This window comes from Triticum dicoccoides, chromosome 5B (genome assembly GCF_002162155.2).
Source record: "Triticum dicoccoides isolate Atlit2015 ecotype Zavitan chromosome 5B, WEW_v2.0, whole genome shotgun sequence".
In the NCBI taxonomy this organism is placed as follows: domain Eukaryota; kingdom Viridiplantae; phylum Streptophyta; class Magnoliopsida; order Poales; family Poaceae; genus Triticum; species Triticum dicoccoides.
The window spans coordinates 310,939,613-310,963,786 of NC_041389.1; positions in this window are offsets into that span (position 1 = coordinate 310,939,613).

Consider the following 24,174-nt stretch of genomic DNA (forward strand, 5'->3'; position numbering starts at 1 on the left):
GACCCTACGGGTTCGGGAGACATGCAGACATGACCGAGACGGCTCTCCGGTCAATAACCAACAGCGGGATCTGGATACCCATGTTGGCTCTCACATGCTCCTCGATGATCTCATCGGATGAACCATGATGTCAAGGATTCAATCAACCCCGCATACAATTCCCTTTGTCAAACGGTACGTTACTTGCCCGAGACTCGATCGTTGGTATCCCAATACCTCGTTCAGTCTCGTTACCGGCAAGTCACTTTTACTCATACCGTAATGCATGATCCCGTGACCAAACACTTGGTCACTTTGAGCTCATTATGATGATGCATTACCGAGTGGGCCCAGAGATACCTCTCCGTCATACGGAGTGACAAATCCCAGTCTCGATCCGTGTCAACCCAACAGACACTTTCGGAGATACCTGTAGTGCACCTTTATAGTCACCCAGTTACGTTGTGACGTTTGGTACACCCAAAGCACTCCTACGGTATCCGGGAGTTACACGATCTCATGGTCTAAGGAAAAGATACTTGACATTGGAAAAGCTCTAGCAAAACGAAATACACGATCTTGTGCTATGCTTAGGATTGGGTCTTGTCCATCACATCATTCTCCTAATGATGTGATCTCGTTGTCAATGACATCTAATGTCCATAGTTAGGAAACCATGACTATCCGTTGACCAATGAGCTAGTCAACTAGAGGCTTTCTAGAGACGTATTGTGGTCTATGTATTCACACGTGTATTACGATTTCCGGATAATACAATTATAGCATGAATAAAATACAATTATCATGAACAAGGAAATATAATGATAATCCTTTTATTATTGCCTCTAGGGCATATTTCCAACAGTCTCCCACTTGCACTAGAGTCAATAATCTAGTTACATTGTGATGAATCGAACACCCATAGAGTTCTGGTGTTGATCATGTTTTTCTCGCGGAAGAGGTTTAGTCAATGGATCTGCGACATTCAGATCCATATGTACTTTGCAAATATCTATGTCTCCATCTTGAACATTTTCACGGATGGAGTTGAAACGACGTTTGATGTGCCTGGTCTTCTTGTGAAACCTGGGCTCCTTGGCAAGGGAAATAGCTCCAGTGTTGTCACAGAAGAGTTTGATCGGCCCCGACGCATTGGGTATGACTCCTAGGTCGGTGATGAACTCCTTCACCCAAATTGCTTCATGCACTGCCTCCGAGGCTGCCATGTACTCCGCTTCACATGTAGATCCCACCACGACACTCTGCTTGCAGCTGCACCAGCTTACTGCCCCACCATTCAACATATACACGTATCCGGTGTGTGACTTAGAGTCATCCAGATCTGTGTTGAAGCTAGCGTCGACGTAACCCTTTACGACGAGCTCTTCGTCACCTCCATAAACGAGAAACATGTCCTTTGTCCTTTTCAGGTACTTCAAGATATTCTTGACCGTTGTCCAGTGTTCCTTGCCGGGATTACTTTGGTACCTTCCTACCAAACTTACGGCAAGGTTTACATCAGGTCTGGTACACAGCATGGCATACATAATAGATCCTATGGCTGAGGCATAGGGGATGACGCTCATCTCTTCTTTATCTTTTGCCGTGGTCGGGCATTGGGCCGAGCTCAATCTCACACCTTGCAATACAGGCAAGAACCCTTTCTTGGACTAATCCATTTTGAACTTCTTCAAAATCTTATCAAGGTATGTGCTTTGTGAAAGACGTATGAGGCGTCTCGATCTATCCCTATAGATTTTGATGCCTAATATGTAAGCAGCTTCTCCAAGGTCCTTCATTGAAAAACACTTATTCAAGTAGGCCTTAATGCTGTCCAAGAATTCTATATCATTTCCCATCAAAAGTATGTCATCTACATACAATATGAGAAATGCTACAGAGCTCCCACTCACTTTCTTGTAAACGCAGGCTTCTCCATAAGTCTGCATAAACCCAAACGCTTTGATCATCTCATCAAAGCGAATGTTCCAACTCCGAGATGCTTGCACCAACCCATAAATGGATCGCTGGAGCTTGCATACTTTGTTAGCATTCTTAGGATCGACAAAACCTTCCGGCTGCATCATATACAGCTCTTCCTTAAGATAACCATTAAGGAATGCCGTTTTGACATCCATCTGCCATATCTCATAATCATAGTATGCGGCAATTGCTAACATGATTCGGACGGACTTAAGCTTCGCTACGGGAGAGAAAGTCTCATCGTAGTCAATCCCTTGAACTTGTCGATAACCCTTAGCAACAAGTCGAGCTTTATAGATGGTGACATTTCCATCCGCGTCTGTCTTTTTCTTAAAGATCCATTTGTTTTCTATCGCTCGCCGATCATCGGGCAAGTCAGTCAAAGTCCATACTTTGTTTTCATACATGGATTCTATCTCGGATTGCATGGCTTCTAGCCATTTGTTTGAATCTAGGCCCACCATCGCTTCTTCATAGTTCGAAGGTTCACCGTTGTCTAACAACATGATTTCCAGGACAGGGTTGCCATACCACTCTGGTGTGGAACGTGTCCTTGTGGACCTACGAAGTTCAGTAGCAACTTGATCCGAAGTACCTTGATCATCATCATTAATTTCCTCTCTAGTCGGTGTAGGCACCACAGGAACATTTTCCTGAGCTGTACTACTTTCCGGTTCAAGAGGTAGTACTTCATCGAGTTATACTTTCCTCCCACTTACTCCTTTCGAGAGAAACTCCTTTTCCAGAAAGGATCCGTTCTTGGCAACAAAGATCTTGCCTTCGGATCTAAGGTAGAAGGTATACCCAATGGTTTCCTTAGGGTACCCTATGAAGACGCATTTTTCCGACTTGGGTTCGAGCTTTTCAGGTTGAAGTTTCTTGACATAAGCATCGCATCCCCAAACTTTTAGAAACGACAGCTTAGGTTTCTTCCCAAACCATAATTCATACGCTGTCGTCTCAACGGATTTAGATGGTGCCCTATTTAAAGTGAATGTAGCTGTCTCTAGAGCGTATCCCCAAAATGATAGCGGTAAATCGGTAAGAGACATCACAGATCGCACCATATCCAATAGAGTGCGATTACGACGTTCGGACACACCGTTACGCTGAGGTGTTCTAGGCGGCGTGAGTTGTGAAACGATTCCACATTTTCTTAAGTGTGTACCAAATTCGTGACTTAAATATTCTCCTCCACGATCTGATCGTAAGAATTTTATCTTTCGGTCACGTTGATTCTCTATTTCATTCTGAAATTCCTTGAACTTTTCAAAGGTCTCAGACTTGTGTTTCATCAAGTAGACATACCCATATCTACTTAAGTCATCAGTGAGAGTGAGAACATAACGATATCCTCTGCGAGCCTCAATGCTCATTGGACCACAACATCAGTATGTATGATTTCCAATAAGTTGGTTGCTCGCTCCATTGTTCCGGAGAACGGAGTCTTGGTCATTTTGCCCATGAGGCATGGTTCGCATGTGTCAAATGATTCATACTCGAGAGACTCTAAAAGTCCATCAGCATGGAGCTTCTTCATGCGCTTGACAACAATGTGACCAAGGCGGTAGTGCCACAAGTATGTGGGACTATCGTTATCAACTTTACATCTTTTGGTATTCACACTATGAATATGTGTAGCATTACGTTCGAGATTCATTAAGAATAAACCATTGACCATCGGGGCATGACCATAAAACATATCTCTCATATAAATAGAACAACCATTATTCTCGGATTTAAATGAGTAGCCATCTCGCATCAAACGAGATCCAGATACAATGTTCATGCTCAAACTTGGCACTAAATAACAATTATTGAGGTTTAAAACTAATCTCGTAGGTAAATGTAGAGGTAGCGGGCCGACGGTGATCACATCGACCTTGGAACCATTCCCGACGCGCATCGTCACCTCGTCCTTCGCCAGTCTCCGCTTATTCCGCAGCTCCTGCTGTGAGTTACAAATATGAGCAACGACACCGGTATCAAATACCCAGGAGTTACTACGAGTACTGGTAAGGTACATATTAATTACATGTATATCAAATATACCTTTAGTGTTGCCGGCCTTCTTGTCCGCTAAGTATTTGGGGCAGTTCATCTTCCAGTGACCCTTCCCTTTGCAATAAAAGCACTCAGTCTCAGGCTTGGGTCCATTCTTTGACTTCTTCCCAGCAACTGGCTTACCGGGCGCGGCAACATCTTTGCCGTCCTTCTTGAAGTTCTCTTACCCTTGCCCTTCTTGAACTTAGTGGTCTTATTGACCATCAACACTTGATGTTCTTTCTTGATTTCAACCTCTGCTGACTTCAGCATTGAGAATACTTCAGGAATGGTCTTCACCATCCCCTGCATGTTGTAGTTCAGCACAAAGCTCTTGTAGCTCGGTGGGAGTGACTGACGGATTCTGTCAATGACCGCCTCGTCCGGGAGGTTGATCTCCAGCTGGGACAGGCGGTTGTGCAACCCAGACATTTTGAGTATGTGCGCACTGACAGAACTGTTTTCCTCCATCTTACAACTATAGAACTTGTCGGGCATGAGCTTGAAAAACCATTTTCAGCTCCTCGAACATCTCATATGCTCCGTGTCGCTCAAAACGCTTTTGGAGCCCCGGTTCTAAGCTGTAAAGCATGCCGCACTGAACGAGGGAGTAATCATCAGCACGTGACTGCCAAGCGTTCATAATGTCTTGGTTCTCTGGGATGGGTGCTTCACCTAGCGGTGCTTCTAGGACATAATCTTTCTTGGCTGCTATGAGGATGATCCTCAGGTTGCGGACCCAGTCCGAATAGTTGCTGCCATCATCTTTCAGCTTGGTTTTCTCTAGGAACGGGTTGAAGTTCATGTTGACATGAGCGTTGGCCATTTGATCTACAAGAAATATTTTGCAAAGATTTTAGACTAAGTTCATGATAATTTAGTTCATCCAATTAAATTATTTAATGAACTCCTACTCAGATTGACATCCCTCTAGTCATCTAAGTGTTACACGATCCGAGTCGACTAGGTCGTGTCTGATCATCACGTGAGACGGACTAGTCATCATCGGTGAACATCTCCATGTTGATCGTATCTTCCATACGACTCATGTTCGACCTTTCGGTCTCTTGTGTTCCGAGGCCATGTCTGTACATGCTAGGCTCGTCAAGTTAACCCTAAGTGTTTTGCATGTGTAAAACTGTCTTACACCCGTTGTATGTGAACGTAAGGATCTATCACACCCGGTCATCACGTGGTGCTTCGAAACGACGAACTTTAGCAACAGCGCATAGTTAGGGGGAACACTTTCTTGAAATTATTATAAGGGATCATCTTATTTACTACCGTCGTTCTAAGTAAACAAGATGCATAAACATAATAAACATCACATGAAATTATATAATAGTGACATGATATGGCCAATATCATATAGCTTCTTTGATCTCCATCTTCGGGGCTCCACGATCATCTTCGTCATCGGCATGACACCATGATATCCATCATCATGATCTCCATCATCGTGTCTTCATGAAGTTTTCACGCCAACGACTACTTCTACTTCTATGGCTAACGCGTTTAGCAATAAAGTAAAGTAATTTACATGGCGTTCTTCAATGACACGCAGGTCATACAAAAAATAAAGACAACTCCTATGGCTCCTACCGGTTGTCATACTCATCGACATGCAAGTCCTAATTCCTATTACAAGAACATGATCTCATACATCACAATATATCATTCATCATTCATCACAACTTCTGGCCATATCACATGACATGACAATTGCTGCAAAAAAAGTTAGACGTCCTCTAATGGTTGTTGCATCTTTTACGTGGCTGCAATTGGGTTCTAGCAAGAACGTTTTCTTACCTACGAATAACCACATCGTGATATTGACAACTTCTATTTACCCTTCATAAGGACCCTTTTCGTCGAATCCGCTCCAACTAAAGTGGGAGAGCCAGACACCCGCTAGCCACCTTATGCAACTAGTGCATGTCAGTCGGTGGAACCAGTCTCACGTAAGCGTACGTGTAAGGTCGGTCCGGGCCGCTTCATCCCACAATACCGCCGAAGCAAAATAAGACTAGTAGCGACAAGCAAGTTGACAAGATCTACGCCCACAACAAAATTGTGTTCTACTCGTGCAATAGAGAACTACGCATAAACCTGGCTCATGATGCCACTGTTGGGGAACGTTGCAGAAAATAAAAAATTTCCTACGGTTTCACCAAGATCCATCTATGAGTTCATCTAAGCAACGAGTGATAGGAGAATGATTGCATCTACATACCACTTGTAGATCGCGTGCGGAAGCGTTCAAGAGAATGGGGATGATGGAGTCGTACTCGCCATGACCCAAATCTCCGATGACCAAGTGCCGAACGGACAGCACCTCCGCGTTCAACACAGGTACGGAGCAGATGACGTCTCCTCCTTGATCTAGCAAGGGGGAAGGTGAGGTTGAGGAAGAAGGCTCCAGCAGCAGCACGACGGCGTGGTGATGGTGGAGAGGCAGTACTCCGACAGGGCTTCGCCAAGCACTTAACGGGGGAGTAGAGGTGTTGGGGAGGGGAGGGGCTGCGCCTTGGATGTTGTGTGCAGCCCTCCCCTCGCCCCTCTATTTATAGGTGAAGGGGGAAGGGGGACGGCCCCCTCTAGATGAGATCTAGAGGGGGGGAGGGCGGCGGCCAAGGGAGGGGCTTGCCCCCCAAGCAAGGGGGGCACCCCCACTAGGGTTTCCCCCCCAACCCTAGGCGCATGGGCCCAAGGGGGGGGTGCCCAGCCCTCCAGGGGCTGGTTCCTTGCTCCCTACAGCCCATGAGGCCCTCCGAGAAGGGTGGCCCCTCCCGGTGGACCCCCGGAACCCCTCCGGTGGCCCCGGTACAATACCGATATGCCCCTAAAACTTTCCGGTGACCATATGACAACTTCCCATATATAAATCATTACCTCCGGACCATTTCGGAACTCCTCGTGACGTCCGGGATCTCATACGGGACTCCGAACAACATTCGGTAATCACATACAAGTCTTCCTAATAACCCTAGCGTCACCGAACCTTAAGTGTGTAGACCCTACGGGTTCGGGAGACATGCAGACATGACCGAGACGGCTCTCCGGTCAATAACCAATAGCGGGATCTGGATACCCATGTTGGTTCCCACATGCTCCTCGATGATCTCATCGGATGAACCACGATGTCGAGGATTCAATCAACCCCGCATACAATTCCCTTTGTCAAACGGTACGTTACTTGCCCGAGACTCGATCGTCGGTATCCCAATACCTCGTTCAGTCTCGTTACCGGCAAGCCACTTTTACTCATACCGTAATGCATGATCCCGTGACCAAACACTTGGTCACTTTGAGCTCATTATGATGATGCATTACCGAGTGGGCCCAGAGATACCTCTCCGTCATACGGAGTGACAAATCCCAGTCTCGATCCGTGTCAACCCAACAGACACTTTTAGAGATACCTGTAGTGCACCTTTATAGTCACCCAGTTACGTTGTGACGTTTGGTACACCCAAAGCACTCCTACGGTATCCGGGAGTTACATGATCTCATGGTCTAAGGAAAAGATACTTGACATTGGAAAAGCTCTAGCAAAACGAACTACACGATCTTGTGCTATGCTTAGGATTGGGTCTTGTCCATCACATCATTCTCCTAATGATGTGATCTCGTTGTCAACGACATCTAATGTCCATAGTCAGGAAACCATGACTATCCATTGACCAACGAGCTAGTCAACTAGAGGCTTTCTAGGGACGTATTGTGGTCTATGTATTCACACGTGTATTACGATTTCTGGATAATACAATTATAGCATGAATAAAAGACAATTATCATGAACAAGGAAATATAATAATAATCCTTTTATTATTGCCTCTAGGGCATATTTCCAACACACGGCTATTCGAATAGATAAACTTCCCTACAGGGGTGCACCACATTTCCCAACACGCTCGATCCCTCTGGCCGGACACACTTTCCTGGGTCATGCCCGGCCTCGGAAGATCAACATGTCGCCGCCCTACCTAGGCCTAACAGAGAGGTCAACACGCCGATCTAAATCCTAAGCGCGCAGGGGTCTGGGCCCATCGCCCATTGCACACCTGCACATTGCGTGGGCAGCCGGAAGTGGACCTAGCCTCCCTAATACAAGAGCAGGCGTTCCAGTCCAATCCGGCGTGCGGCGTTCACTCGCTGATGTCTAGAAGGCTTCGGCTGATACCAAGACGTCGAGTGCCCATAGCTGTTCCCGCGCAGTTGGTTAGTGCATATAGGCTTGTGTCCAGACTCAGATCAAATACCAACATCTCGTTAAGCATGTTATTTTGGAGTAACCACGGATGCCAACCAGGGCCAGGTCCACCTCTCGCCTAGGTGGTCTCAACCTGCCCTGTCGCTCCGCCTCAAGGATCCACTCGTGGGTACTCTACGAGCCGACCCGACTTTAGTCATCATCTGTATAATATGTATGTATGTATAGTATAAACCCGTGATCACCTCCCGAGTGATTGCGGCCTGATAGTATAGCAAGGTAGACGGACAAGAATTGTAGGGCCACAAATGATAAACTAGCATCCTATACTAAGCATTTAGGATTGCAGGTAAGGTATCAACAGATGTAGCAACAATGACATGCTATGCAATAGAATAGGATTAACCGAAAACAGTAACAGGCTATACTACTCTAATATAAGCAGTAGAGGGTAGAATAGGCGATATCTGGTGATCAGGGGGGGGCTTGCCTGGTTGATCTGGCAAGAAGGAGGGGTCGTCAACTCCGTAGTCGAACGGGCAGCATCAGCGTCGGTCTCGTAGTCTACCGGAGAGAAAAGGGGAAGAAACAATAAATACAATGCAAACATAAGCATGACGATGCATGACATGACAATGAGCGGTGCTAGGTGTGCCTAACGCGGCTGTAGGTGGTACCAGCGTAGGGGGGAAACATCCGGGAAAGTATCCCTGGTATTTCGCATTTTTGGACAGATGAACCGGAGGTGAAATGTTGCAGGTTCTCTATGCTAGGGATGTGTGGTGGATGAACGGCCTGCGTATTCGGATTCATCTCGTCGTTCTAAGCAACTTTCATGTACAAAGTATTTTCATCCGAGCTACAGTTTATTTTATATTAATTTTTAAATATTTAAACAAATTTTAATTTATTATTCTTAATTTAATTCGAAAATACATTTATGACATTGGTATGACATCAGCATGACGTCAGCAATCAACAGAGGTGTTGACTGGATCGCTGAGGTGTGGGTCCTGCATGTCATAGGCTTAGGTTAACTAAATAGGTTTAGTTAGTTTAATTAGTGATTAGGTTAGTCTCAGGATTAATTAAGTTAATTAATTTAGTTAATTTATTAATTACTATAATTATTATTTCTTTTAATATTTTTTAATAATTTTTTTCTAAAATGTTCTTTGGTCGGGGCCCATATGCCATAGGCCCCGAGGGCCTTTAGGGGTGACGACCTTAGCGGGGAATGGGCGCTGGGTGCCAGGCGCAGTTCGGGCACTGCCCGAGCGAGCGCTGCAACCCGACACCGGTGGCCACGGCCGCAGACAGAGTTGACCGGCGCAGCGAGCGAAGGAGCAGGCGGCGGACAGGGGGCGCGAGGCGACGACGGGTGGCGGAGCGCTGGCCGACACGAAGTTGTAGCAGCGGTGGTTGCGGCGGTAGTAGCGTGCAGCGGGGAGCAGCATAGCATGGGGCGGTAAGCACGGGCAGCCCCGGGGAGGAGCAGTAGCACCGGGGGAAGCGGGGCATGAGCGGGTGGAGGTGGCCGGCGGTGGTAGCGGCATAGCTTGTGAGGGGAGCGGTACGCCGTGCTGGCCGTGGCCAGAGCGGGTGCGTGGCCATGGCGGAGGTAGGCGGACGGGGCGGCAGGGACGTGTGCGCGTGGGCGGCTGGCGAGCACGGGCACGGTGGGGCTGCAGGGCAAGTGCGGCAGCAACAGGAGATGTAATGCGCAGGCGGACCGAGCGAGCGGAGCGGGCGGGCACGGCGTTGGGCGCACGGGCGAGGGGAGCAGAGAGGAACGGAGGGGAAAGAGGGGATCGAGGGCCTCACCTGGGGCGTAGGGGACAAAACGGTGGTGCTCGTGGTGGGAGACGAGGACGAGGCGACGAAGAGGAGGCATGCGGCGAGGATGCGCTACGGCGAGGTCCAGGCGGTGTTCCGGGCGGCAATAGACGGCGAAGGGCGTCGGGGCGATTGGACCAATCCCGATCCAACCTGGATCGGGAGGGGGGATGTGGCGACGTGGGGGAGTGGGCGACCGGAGGGGGGGAACGGGTTAGGGTTTATGGAGGGGATAAGGAGAGTGGGCTGAGGCCAAATGGGCCAGGTGGGCCGGCCTGGTGTGAGCTGGGCCGCCTGGTCCAGTGGGGGGTGTTTGCCCTTTTTTTGTTATTTTTTATTTTTTTATTTTTATTTTTTTATTTTCTTTATTTACTTTTCTATTTTAATTCATTTTAAAGTATTTAGGCATTTTCTAAAAATGTGTTTACTTCACCATAATTACCTATGCAATAATTGACACAATCCAAACATTTTTGTTTTAGTGTTTGAAAACTTTGGTTGTTTGCCGTTAATTCAAATTTGGATTTGAATCATTTGAACTAACGCGGGATTTGGAACAGTAATTAGAGGTGACGTGGCATCATTAGAATAGGTTCACTGTAGCATAATTACCTATTCTTTGACATTCATCACAAGATAAGATGAACTTACGGGCATCCTTGAAAAGAGTAGGCCAATAAAACCCAGACTACAATACCTTGTGAGCAGTTCTATCTCCTGCATCATGCCCTCCATAAGCTTTGGAGTGACATTTTCGTAGGATTTGTCCCTGTTCATGCTCAGGTACACAACGTCTAATAATACCATCTACTCTTTCTTTATAAAGATGTGGGTCATCCCAAAAGTGATGTCTTAAATCATAGAAGAAGTTTTTGTTTTGTTGGTATGTAAAGCTAGGTGGTAAATATTTAGCAACAATGTAATTAGCGTAGTCAGCATACCAAGGAGTGTTATGAGAAACATTTATTGTAGTTACTTGCTCATCTGGAAAACTATCATCAATAGGTAGTGGGTCATCAAGCACATTTTCAAGCCTAGACAAATTATCAGCAACGGGGTTCTCCGCTCCTTTTCTATCAGTGATATGCAAATCAAATTCTTGTAGCAAGAGAACCCATCGAATAAGTCTAGGTTTAGCATCTTTCTTTTCCATAAGATATTTAATAGCAGCATGATCGGTGTGAACAATAACTTTGGAGTCAACAATGTAAGATCTAAATTTATCACAAGCAAACACCACTGCTAGAAATTCTTTTTCAATAGTAGCATAATTTCTTTGAGCATTGTCTAGAGTTTTACTAGCATAATGAATAACATTTAGTTTCTTATCAACTCTTTGTTCTAGAACAGCACCAACATCATAATCACTAGCATCACACATAATTTCAAAAGGCAAGTTCCAATCAGGTGGTTGAACAATAGGGGCAGAAATTAAGGCTTTCTTGAGTTTTTCAAAGGCTTCTAAACAATCATCATAAAAAATGAAAGGAATATCCTTTTGCAAAAGAATTTTTAAGAGGCCTAGAAATTTTAGAAAATTATGTGATGAATCTCCTATAGAAAATTACATGACCTAAGAAACTACAAATACCTTTGATATCTTTAGTACATGGCATTTTCTCAATTGCATCAACCTTAGCTTTGTCCACTTCAATACCTCTTTCAGAAATTTTATGATCCAAAACAATGCCCTCATTAACCATAAATTGGCACTTCTCCCAATTCAAGACAAGATTTGTTTGCTCGCATCTATGCAAAACTTGATCAAGATTGCTTAGACAATCATCAAAAGACTTCGCATAAATAGAAAATTCATCCATGAAAACCTCAACAATATTTTCATAAAAGTCAGAGAATATAGCAGTCATACATCTTTGAAAGGTAGCAGGTGCATTGCATAAACCAAAAGGCATACGTCTATAAGCATAAGTTCCAAAGGGACAAGTGAAAGTGGTCTTTTCTTGATCAGGTTGAGAAACAGGTATTTGTGAAAAACCAGAATAACCATCAAGGAAGCAAAAATGTGTGTGCTTATATAATCTTTCTAGCATTTGATCAATAAAAGGCAGAGGGTAATGATCATTTCTAGTTGCTTTGTTTAATTTTCTAAAATCAATTACCATTCTATAACCTGTAACAATTCTTTGTGGAATAAGTTCATTCTTATCATTAGGAACAACAGTAATACCTCCTTTCTTTGGGACACAATGAACAAGACTTACCCATCTACTATCAGTTATAAGATAGATTATTCCTGCTTCCAAAAGTTTTTATATTTTAGTTCTTACCACTTCTTTCATTTTTGGATTTAACCGTTGTTGGTGAACAACAACGGGTTTAGCATCAGGTTCCATATTAATCTGACATAGAATGGAACTAATGCCCTTTAAATCATCAAGAGTATATCCAATAGCAGCTCGGTGCTTCCTTTGAACTTTCAATAATCTTTCTTCTTCATGTTCTGAAAGGTTAGCACTAATAATAACAGGATATATCTTCTTCTCATCAAGATAAGCATATTTCAAAGTGTATGGCAATTGTTTTACTTCAAACATAGGATCACCTTTAGGTTTAGGAGGACCTCCTAGAGTTTCAATAGGAAAATTGTGTTTAAGCAGAGGACGTTGTTCAAAGAAAGTATTGTCTATGTCATTTCTTCCATGCATATGTAAATCATTTTCATGGTCTAGCAAATATTGTTCTAGAGAATCAGTAGGAGGCACAACAATAGAAGCAAGACCGATTATCTCATCCTTACTAGGCAATCCTTTTTTATGAGGTTTTCTACTAAACTTGGAAAAATTAAACTCACGAGACTCATTACCAAAGCTAACACCGACATTTTGTTTCTCACAATCTATTTTAGCATTAACAGTGTTCAAGAAAGGTCTACCAAAGATAATGGGACAAAAATTATCTTGTTGGGAACCAAGAACAAGAAAATTAGTAGGGTATTTTATTTTCCCACACAAGATTTCAACATCCCTAACAATCCCAATTGGTGATATAGTATCTCTATTATCAAGTTTAATAGTAACATCTAGGTCTTCTATCTCCGCGGGTGCTATGTCATTCATAATTTCTTGATATAATGTAAAGGGAATAGCACTCACGCTAGCACCTATGTCACATAAACCATGATAACAGTGATCTCCTATTTTAACTGAGACAACGGGCATGCAAACAATAGGCCTATGTTTATCCTTTTTATCTGGTTTGGCAATTCTAGCAGCTTCTTCACAGAAGTAAATAACATGCCCATATATATATTTTTCCAGGAGATCTTTAACCATAGCAACACTAGGTTCTACTTTGATTTGTTCATCAGGTTTAGGTGTTCTAATATAAATTTTGTTGACCATAGTTGAAACTTTAGCATGTTCCTTGATCCTAACAGGGAAAGGTGGTTTCTCAATATAAGCAGTAGGAACAACAGGATCAACATTATAAATAATAGTTTCCTCTTTAGCTAGTTCCGGTTCTTTAATCTCTTCTTTAATAGGTGGGTAATATTTAAACCACTTCTCCTTAGAGATATAAACATGAGTAGCAAAAGATTCACCAAAAGGAGGCTACTATCTCAGAGTCAAGTCCATATTTAGTGCTAAACTTTTGAAAAGCATAGGTATTCATAAAAGATTTAACACAATCATACTTGAGCGTAATACCTAACTCTTTACCTTCATCGAGTTCCCAATCTACAGGGTTGAGTTTAATTCTTTCCAAAATATCCCACCGGAATTCAATAGTCTTCGTCATAAAAGAACCAGCACAAGAAGTATAACGCATGGATAAATCATTATGAGAAAGCCGAGCATAAAAATTCTGGATAATAATTTCTCTTGAGAGCACATGATTGGGGCATGAATATAACATTGACTTAATCCTCCCCCAAGCTAGAGCAATACTTTCTCCTTCAGAGGCCAAAAATTATATATGTAATTCCAATCACGATGAACTCGATGCATAGGATAATTTTTTTGGTGAAACCCAAATTCCAAACGATTCCAATTCCAAGATCCAATATCATCGCATAGCCTATACCATGCCAATGATTTTCCCTTCAAAGACAAAGGGAAAACCTTATTCTTATCTTTATCTCCGGGTAAACCTGCAAGCTTAAACAATCCACAAATTTGTTCCACATATATCAAGTGCATATCAGGATGTTTGGTTCTATCTCCTGCATAAGGATTAGCTAGCAGTTGTTCTATCATACACGGAGGAATTTCATACTTAGTACTTTCAGTAGGTGCAGTAGGTTGAGGGGTAACTAATTGTTGTTCCGGTCGAGGTGAAGATACCCCGAACAAACCCCTGAAAGGATTGTTTTCCATAGTAACAAGTGACAATAAATTTCAGCACATAGTAATAATCTTCTTACCGATTTCCACTTACCAAGAGCGCTTCACTTCCCGGAAACGATGCCAGAAAATAGCCTTCATGCCCCACAAGTATATGGGATCAATTATAGCATTTTTGACAAGTAAGAGTGTTGAACCCAACGAGGAGCAGAAGGAAATGACAAGTGGTTTTTAGCAAGGTAATGTCTGCGAGTACTGAAATTGTAAGTAACAGAGTAGATTGATAGCAAGGTAATTTGTAACGAGCAAGTAATGATAGTAGTAGCAAAAGTGCAGCAAGGTATCCCAATCCTTTTGAGGCAAAGGACAGGCCAAAACGGTCTCTTATAATAAGCAAAGCGTTCTTGAGGGTACACGGGAATTTCATCTAGTCACTTCTATCATGTTGAATCGATTTGTGTTTGCTACTTTGATAATTTGATATGTGGGTGGACCGGTGCTTAGGTGATGTTCTTACTTGAACAAACCTCCTACTTATGATTAACCCCCTCGCAAGCATCCGCAACTACGAGAAAAGTATTAAGAATAAATTCTAACCATATCATTAAACTTTTGGATCCAATCGGTCCCTTACGGAATAGCGCATGAACTAGGGTTTAAGCTTCTGTCACTATCGCAACCCATCTTATAATAACTACTCCACAATGCATTCCCTTCGGCCCAAATATGTTGAAGTGTCATGTAGTCAACATTCACATGACACCACTAAGGGAATCACTACATACTATCAAAATATCGAACACATATCAAGTTCACATGTCTACTTGCAACATGATTTCTCCCGTGACCTCAAGAACAAAAGTAACTACTCAGAAGTGATAAACATGCTCAATATCAGAGGGGTATTAAATAACATAATGGATCTGAACATATAATCTTCCACCAAATAAACCATATAGTAATCAACTACAAGACGTAATCAACACTACTAGTCACCCACAAGCACCAATCTATAGTTCCGGTACAAAGATTGAACACACGATATGAACTAGGGTTTGGGAGGATATGGTTCTGTTGAAGATGTTGATGTATATTGCCCACCCCAAGATGGGAGAGTTGTTGGTGATTATGAGGATGATGATTTCCCCCTCCGGGAGGGAAGTTCCCCTGACGGAATCGCTCCACCAGAGGGCAAAAGTGCTCCTGCCCAAGTTCCGCCTCGAGACGGCGGCGCTCTGTCCCGAAAGTCCTCTCCTTATTTTTCTAGGTTAAAATGACTTGTATACTAGAAAATGGGCACCGGAGGGGTGGGCCGGGCTGAGCACAACCCACCAGGTCGCGCCTGGCCTGGTGTCTTGTGCTCACCACCCCCATCCGGTACTTATTTGCTCCAGTATTTATTATTTATTCCATAGAATATCCTCGTGAAGTTTCAGCTTATTTGGAGTTGTGCAGAATAGGTGGCCTGATGTATCTTTTCCTGGTCTAGATTTCTAGCTGCCGGAATTCTCCCACTTTGTGTGCCTTACAAATTATGAGAGAAAAGGCACTAGAATTACTTCAAAAAGCATTATTATGCATAAAAACAATATAAATAACAGTAGGTAAACATGATGCAAAATGGACGTATCAGCCGCAAGCCTCTATTCTCGAGAGATCCCATCTAGGGACCCTTTCTCGCACTCTGCTGGAGGGGAATCAACCACGGAGGGGCTCTACATCAACATTGCCTCCTCTCCGATGATGCGTGAGTTGTTTACCACAGACCTACAGGTCCAAGTTAGTATCTAGATGGCTTCTTCTCTCTCAATGTTCTTCAATACAATGTTCTCCTTGATGTTCTTGGAGATCTATCCGATGTAATTATTTTTTGCAGTGTGTTTGTTAGGATCCGATGAATTGTGAGTTTATGATCAGATCTATCCATGCATATTATTTGAGTTTTCTCTGGCCTCTTTGATGCATGATTAATATAGCTTTGTATTTCTTCTCCAATTTATTGGTTTGGTTTGGCCAACTAGATTGATTTATCTTGCCATGGGAAGAGGTGCTTTGTAATGGGTTCGATCATGTGGTTCTCAATCCTTGTGACAGAATGTGACATGACACGTATGTATCGCTGCTATTAAGGGTAAAAATATGGGGTTTATTCATACGTGAGTTTATCTACTCTACATCATGTCATCTTGCTTAAGGCGTTACTCTGTTTTCCCATGAAGTTAATATACTAGATGCATGCGGGATAGCGGTCGATGTATGGAGTAATAGTAGTAGATGCAGAATCATTTTGTTCTACTTGTCTTAGGCGTGATGCCTATATATGATCATTGCCTTGAGTATTATCATAATTATTTGATTTTCTATCAGTTGCCCAACAGTAGTTTGTTTACCCACCTTATGATATTTTCAAGAGAGAAGCCTCTGGTGAAAACTATGCCCCCCGTTAGTCAAAAAAAGCTATGCCCCCCGGTCTATCTTTATCATATATTAAAATCAAAAATAAGAAGCTTAGAAAAATTGATTGAAACCACACATAACATGGTGCAAAAGAAGAATAAGAAAAGAAGGAGAAGCAAACGTAAAAAGGTATCTCTAGCAAATGATATTGCTCCTATTATTGTTGTGCCTCATGAAAATGAATCAAAAATAATTGTGGAAGATGATACACTTGATGATGATATTGTTTTTTTAGTCTTATGGCACAATGTCCGAATGAACTATTGAATATGATTTTGTTATGACTATTACTTATTGTGATAATTATGATTGGGAATATAGTGGCACTTCTTATAATCTTGAAAATATTTTTGGCCCCAACTTGGAAAATTATGATGATAGCAATTGTTATACTATTGGTGCTATTCATACTATTAATGACAAGAGTGGATATGCTAATGATATGCAATACCACAAGCTTGGGGATGTTATATTTGATGGGAATGACATGTTTGAGAATTTATTTGCTGCAATTAATGTTTGTCCCAAGCTTGGCGATGCTATGCTTAATGATTATCTTTTTAGTCCCCCAATTTCAATGATCAAATTTTTTATGATGATTGCATGCCTCCTATTTATGATGATTGCAATAATTATGAAAGTGAGTTTGGAAGAGATTCAAATTTAGGTCATGATTATCCCACTATTTGGGAGGGTGTTGAATCTTATTATAATAATAAATGTGAATGTGGAGAGGTCATGACATTATTTAGTAATGATTCCACTATTCCGGAAGAGGTTTCAATTTATTGTGATGAGAACAAAGTTGCTACTTATGATGATTATTGTGATGATACTTTTGTTATAAAAATTAGTGATAATTATGTTCATAATTATGAATATCATTTTACTAACATTATTCTTTTAATATGGAAACAATTTATAATATTTGAGTCTCATATGATACTCCCACTCTTATGAATGAGAAGAAAATTGCTTATGTGGAGAGTAGTAAAATTTCTATGCTTATGAATCATGAAAAGAATGCTTTATATGATACTGAAAATTATTGTGAGAGAGGAACAGATGCTTTTACATATCTCAATAATATCAAATTTCCTCTCCATGTTTTGAAACATTTGAAGATATACTTGTTTTTCCTTCTTATGCAAGTTGATTCTTGCTCAAATAAGTTGTTTGCCCACAAAATCCCTATGCATAGAAAGTGGGTTAGGCTTAAATGTGCTTTCCATGTGATTCATGATGCTCTCTTGCATGTTTCAATTACTGTTCTTACATGAGCATCATTAAAATCATCATGCCTAGCTAAAAAAGCATTGAAGAAAAGCTCTTGTTAGGAGACAACCCGATACTTATACCTACTATTTTTGTGTGTTCACATTATTAAGATACTGTAGAAATCGTGTTTTATAGCTTTTGTTTCAAGAAAGTACCAAGTAAAGCCTTTGGGATAGTGTGGATGATAATTGACTTGATTCTATGCAAAAACAGAAACTTTTTGCATAGTGCTGGAATTACTATAATTCACTGGGATGTGAAAAAATATGAAGTTTTCGCACATGATTGATATAAAAATTTCCAACGTTTTCCTAAATTTTTCAGAATTTTTGGAGTAACAGAAGTATGGTGTTTGTTCATATTATTACAAATTGTTCTATTTTTCACAGATTATGTGTTCAATGCATAGTTTGCTTGTTTTATAGTTTCTATGGCTTATATTGGTGAATATGAATTGTACAAATGATAGAGTATAGTAAGAATTATGTAAGATCAATTATGAATCTTGTATTGACAGTACCAAAGTGAATGGTTTGCTCTTTATTATACTAACCTATCTCATGAAGTTTGGTTAAGTTTTGTGTGATTGAAGTGTTCAAGTTTTGGGTGAGATATCAATATGGGGAGAATAAGGAGTGGAAAGACCATAAGCTTGGGAATGAACGAGGCACCCCAAGTTAATATTAAAGGAAGACCCAAGCATCCAAGCTTGGGGATGCCCCAGAAGGCATCCCATCTTTCGTCTTCAACATTATCGGTAACCTCACTTGGAGCTATATTTTTAATCATCACATGATATGTGTTTTTCTTGGAGCATTATTTTATTTTACTAGGATTTCTTGTTGTTATTTAGAATAATGTGTTATATCTTTTATTTCAATAAAAGTGGCAAGTATGGCCTTTACCATGCTCAATTTGCAAGTCTATATGTTGTTGTTTGAAAACAGAAAGTTTTCTGTTATGTCTAGAATGTTCCTGAATAGTCAGAACATGATAAAATATTGAAATATTTACATAGTAAGCTATGATAAATTTTCTACATTATGGTAAATTACAGTTTTTATTTGAGTTAAATAAGTATGGATTCTTCTTCATTTCTTACAGGCTTTTCTGTTTAGACAGATTGTTGTTGTATTTGCATTGTTTGCATAAGTTGCTTGTTTAATGATTCTATTTGAGGATAGGAGTATTAAATATGCATAGGCATTTAGTATGCAATTTTAAATTATAATTTTAGTGATTTGGTATAGTAGTGACTGTTAAGGTTTTGAGTTGATTTATACTAACTTATCTTACAAGATCTTGTTGAGTTTTGTGTGGATGAAGTTTTTAAGATTTAGGAGAAACCGTGATATGAGAGGAACTAAGGAGACACAAGAGCTCAAGCTTGGGGATACCCATGGCATCCCAAGTTAACATTTCATTAAGTCTCGAGCATCTAAGCTTGGGGATGCTCCGGTAGGCATCCGACCTTCTTTCTTCAACAACTACCGGTTAGTTTTGGTTGAGCCTATGTTTTCACTCATTCACATGATATGTGCTACTCTTGGAGTGCCCTTTTATTTTGTTTGTTGTTTAAATAACATACTTAGATCTGAAGTTTTTTAAATGAGAGATAGTCCTCATGTAGCTACTTAATTATTTATCTACCCATTTGATAATCACTTATATCTTTTTGGAGTAGTTGTCATTTACTCTCGTTCTTGACTTATATCCTAATAGTAAATTGTTGAATGAATTGAATATCATGAAGTTGAAATTGTATGTGATTCATAAGCTTCGGGGGTAATGAATTCACATAGAAGAAGTATACGTGGTATAACTTATTGGAAGTTAGCAAACACAGCATTGGTCACTAGAACGATTCATGAAAGAATATTGAAGGAAGAGAGATTTCACATATCAATATACTATCTATACATCTTCTATGGTTGCGGGCCCCCATTAATTATTTTCAAGATTGATCAAGTAGTTGATGTTGGACAAGGAAGATAACATAATGGGTTACGTTTGTTTATACTCAGATAGAAGTTATATTGTTATGGAACCTCCAACATGTGGTGCTTGTTTAGGATCTTTGCTAGCAAAAAATTTCTGTACTAAGTGGGGATACTTCTTGTGCATCCAAAATCCTTGAGCCAAGTTTCTTCCATGAGAGTCCACCATCTCTACCTATGGATTGAATAAGATCCTTCAAGTAAGTTTGTCATCGGTGCAAAAAGCAATAAAAATTGCTCTTCAGGATGTATGTTGTTTTAATGCAAGGGAAAATAAGCTTTGTACGACCTTGTGATAGTAAAGAAACAAAAGTGACAGACTGCATAATAAAGGTTGCTATCACGAGGGGCAATATCAAGTGTCGTTCCTTTGCATTAAGGGCTTGCACATCCAGAAGTCAAAAGTGCATGACAACCTATGCTGCCCTCTATGAAGGGAATATACTTTACTTTTAAGTATTTACTTTTATGCAAGCGTCAATAGTATTCCTTATCATTTCAACCTCAATTATGCTTTAGTTGGCAAGCATCATGTGGTGGGCAAAGATCCATGCACATATATCCAGTTGAATATCGGTGATCACGAGTTCTTATGGTTGACATTATCCCTGAGATTAATAAGTTGGGAGGAAAAACATTAAGCCCCTATCTTCCTATGTGTTTGACTGAAACAGTTTGTTCTAAACCATGCTTTGAGTGTCAGCAGTCATGGAAGAGTAAATGATAGTTGAGTATGTGGAATTTGCTAAAACAAAGCTCTTACATAGACCCTTCCTGGAAATAAGATGAATTGTAGTTGTTTGATGACTGGAAACATAGTTTGTTAGTTTCCAACAAAGTTTATGATCTATACTTTAACATGTGAATAACTTGCTACTTGATCATGAGAAGTTTTATGAGAAAGCGTTGTTGTTTATGATGCTAGGAAAAGTGATTTAAATTATCATTGATCAAACTTATGCATTGTGCTAGCATTCACACTTAATAAAGTATTTCTATTATCATTTACCTACTCGAGGACGACCAGAAATTAAGCTTGGGGATGTTGATACTTCTCCAATGCATCTATAATTTCTGAAGTATTCATGCCATGTTATTAGTAATTTTATATGGTTTGGTGCACTTTCATATAACTTCTATATAATTTTCATGGACTAACATATTAACCTAGTGCCCGGTGCCAGTTGTTTTCTGCTTGTTTTTGGTTTTCCGTAAAATCCATGCCAAACAAAGTCCAAACACGATGAAACTTTGTAATGTTTATTTAACATAAGAGACCCCCTGAAGCTCTGTTGAATGACCAGAAGATCCATCAGGCGGTGAAAAGGCAACCCGGCGCGCCCAAGGGGTGGGCGTGGGTTGTTTCCTTGTGGGCCCCTCGTAACTCCTTTTCGCGTGATTCCAACTTTGAAAATTCTTATAAATAGAGAAAACCCTAGAAATAAACCTAGAACTTTGACTCAGCCGTCGCAAGCTTCTGTTTTGAAGAGATCCCAACTGGAGGCCTTTTTCGGCACCCTACCGGAGGGGAAAATCATCACTGAAGGCCATCTTCATCATCTCGGCAGTCTTCATGACAAGGAGGGAGTAGTTCAACCTCAGGGCTGAGGGTATGTACCAGTAGCCATGTGTTTGATCTCTCTCTCTCTCTCTCTCTCTCTCTCTCTCTCGTGTTCTGCATTTTTTTGACTGGGCATTGTAGGGAAACTCCCCACAACCATTTCAATTTTATTCCAAGATTATACAGTATGTACAAAGGTTGCCAAGAGTAACCAAAAAGAGATACAGGGGGGTGGGGGAGAGCTACTCACCTAGTTACATCTCTATGAAAAAAGGAGTACATCAAGGGGGGAGATAAGTAACCCATCTAACCAGATCATCCTTAGACCTAGGCTTGATCCTATGAGAAAGAAAAGACATATCATGAACAAAAGCTCCCCTCCAACGGTTAAAGCTTGGCCTCTCCTTCCTGAACACTTTGGATTTCCTGATCAACCAAATATTCCAGCATGCAGTGAATACCACTTCAGCAAAAAATGGCTTGGCAAAATCCTTCCTAGCATGGAAAGCAATCTCAGACATACTATTGCCCAAACCCCAATCAATCTGCAAATAGTTCCATACACGCTGACTGAAATTACATGTGAAGAATAGATGGTCTCTATCTTCCCTGGATTATGTTGGGCAGAGCAAACATTGGACTCCATCATCAATATGCCAGTGTCTTCTCTCCACCATATCCTTTGTGCTCAATCTGTCCACTACGAGCATCCAAGCAAAACTTTAATCTTCATAGTGAAGCAACTCTTCCATACCCACATGAGCAACGGGTTGTCGGAAAGATGAGAGTGCATGCCAGTGTAAAACATCTTGGGAGTATATGGCTTGACAGTACCATGCCAGAACCAAACATCCTTAGACTCATGACATCTCTCATGAGACAGAATGAGGGACTGCAAGGATTGAAATTCCTGGTAAGCTTGCTCAGATAATGGGAGATTAAACCAGGCTATCAAATTAGAGTAGTGAAGGCCATCCTTAACAGAAACCAAAGGGTCCTTAACATATGAAAGAGTCTAGGAAATCTTTTCTGCAGAGCAGCACTGATTCCCCAATTTTCCATTTATGAAACCAAAATAGAGCAGTGTCTCCTTGATTGATCTGTACCCAAGAAAACTCTCTGAATTGATCTAGGAGCTTGAGGATGTCCTTCAACCAAAAGGAACCACATGGGGTTGTTCCTTGGGGTACCAACTCATGATAGTAAGAATTCCAAATTAGGTTTACCCATGGAATATTTGCTCTACTTAAGAATTTATGAAGATTCTTCATCAGCAGGGCAACATTCTGTATTCCAAGGTTTTAAATTGCCATCCCTCCTCAATTCTTGGGCCTAAAAATTAACTCCCATGTAGCAAGAGAGGGGCAGCACTACTGCAGGATGGTGCTAATGCGACACTACGATCAGAGACCCTTCGAGAAATGTGTGCGATGCACTAGTCGCAAATGGTGATGTCAGAGAACCGTAAAAAATGTCCAAAATGTTTGCGATGACCGATGCATCAAACACGGTTCCGATTTTAGTTGCGTTTGCGATGCATGGCATACGGTTGATCCAGAAGAACTGTTTGCGATGAGGAAGAACAACAAAAATGGGCAGCCATATCAATGTGTGTGCGATATACAGCATACAGTTCCCTCCGATGAACTCTGTGCTATTAGGGAATGCAACAAAAATGGTCAGCCAGATCAAGGTGTGTGTGATATACGACATATGGTTCACTCGGACAAACTGTTTTCGATTAGGCAAGAGAACGGAAACGGTTCATGTTAATAAGATGTGTGTGATATGTGGCATTTGCGATCAGCCAAAAGAACACAGATTCGTGTAAACCAGATGTGTGTGATACGCAACAAACAGGCCACCAGGATGAACTATTTGTGATGAGAAATTATAACACACACGGTTACTATAGAAAGTTCGTGTGTGATTCTGTTCGTACAAAAAACTTTGAAAAGTGCAAACTAGTTGCTTGCGTATAAACAATTATAAAAAAAGTAATGAGATAGACCTTCTTCAAGCCAATCAACATGTATTCAGAAAACAAAAAATGTCAAAAATTACAAAATAGAGACCTCGATATTAACTAGATGGGATGGGTCAATAGAAAGGTTTATAATAGGAAGGTGTATAATAAACCTTTGCAGTTGCCCATCCAACTAGTTAATATTGAGTCCACTTCCCATCCAGTCACCCATCTCATGACTACTCCAGCCTCAACACAATTAACGTGGGAGTTCTATTAGATGAGCTATCGGTAGGGAAGCTGGTCCTTGCTACTGTAGATCCCTCTTTGCAGCCTTTATTGCACAACACAATGGAAACGGTTCAACTGAACAATATGTGTGTGATACACGGCAAACAGGTCCGTGATCAGAAATGTGTGCGAAGACCAATAATAACACAGACGATTGCTGCAAATAAGCCGTGTGATTTGCTCTGTCTACAGAAGAATAACATGTGTGTGTGTGTATAACACCCTTAAGACCTTATTCTATACACACAAAATCTTATTCTGCTAAC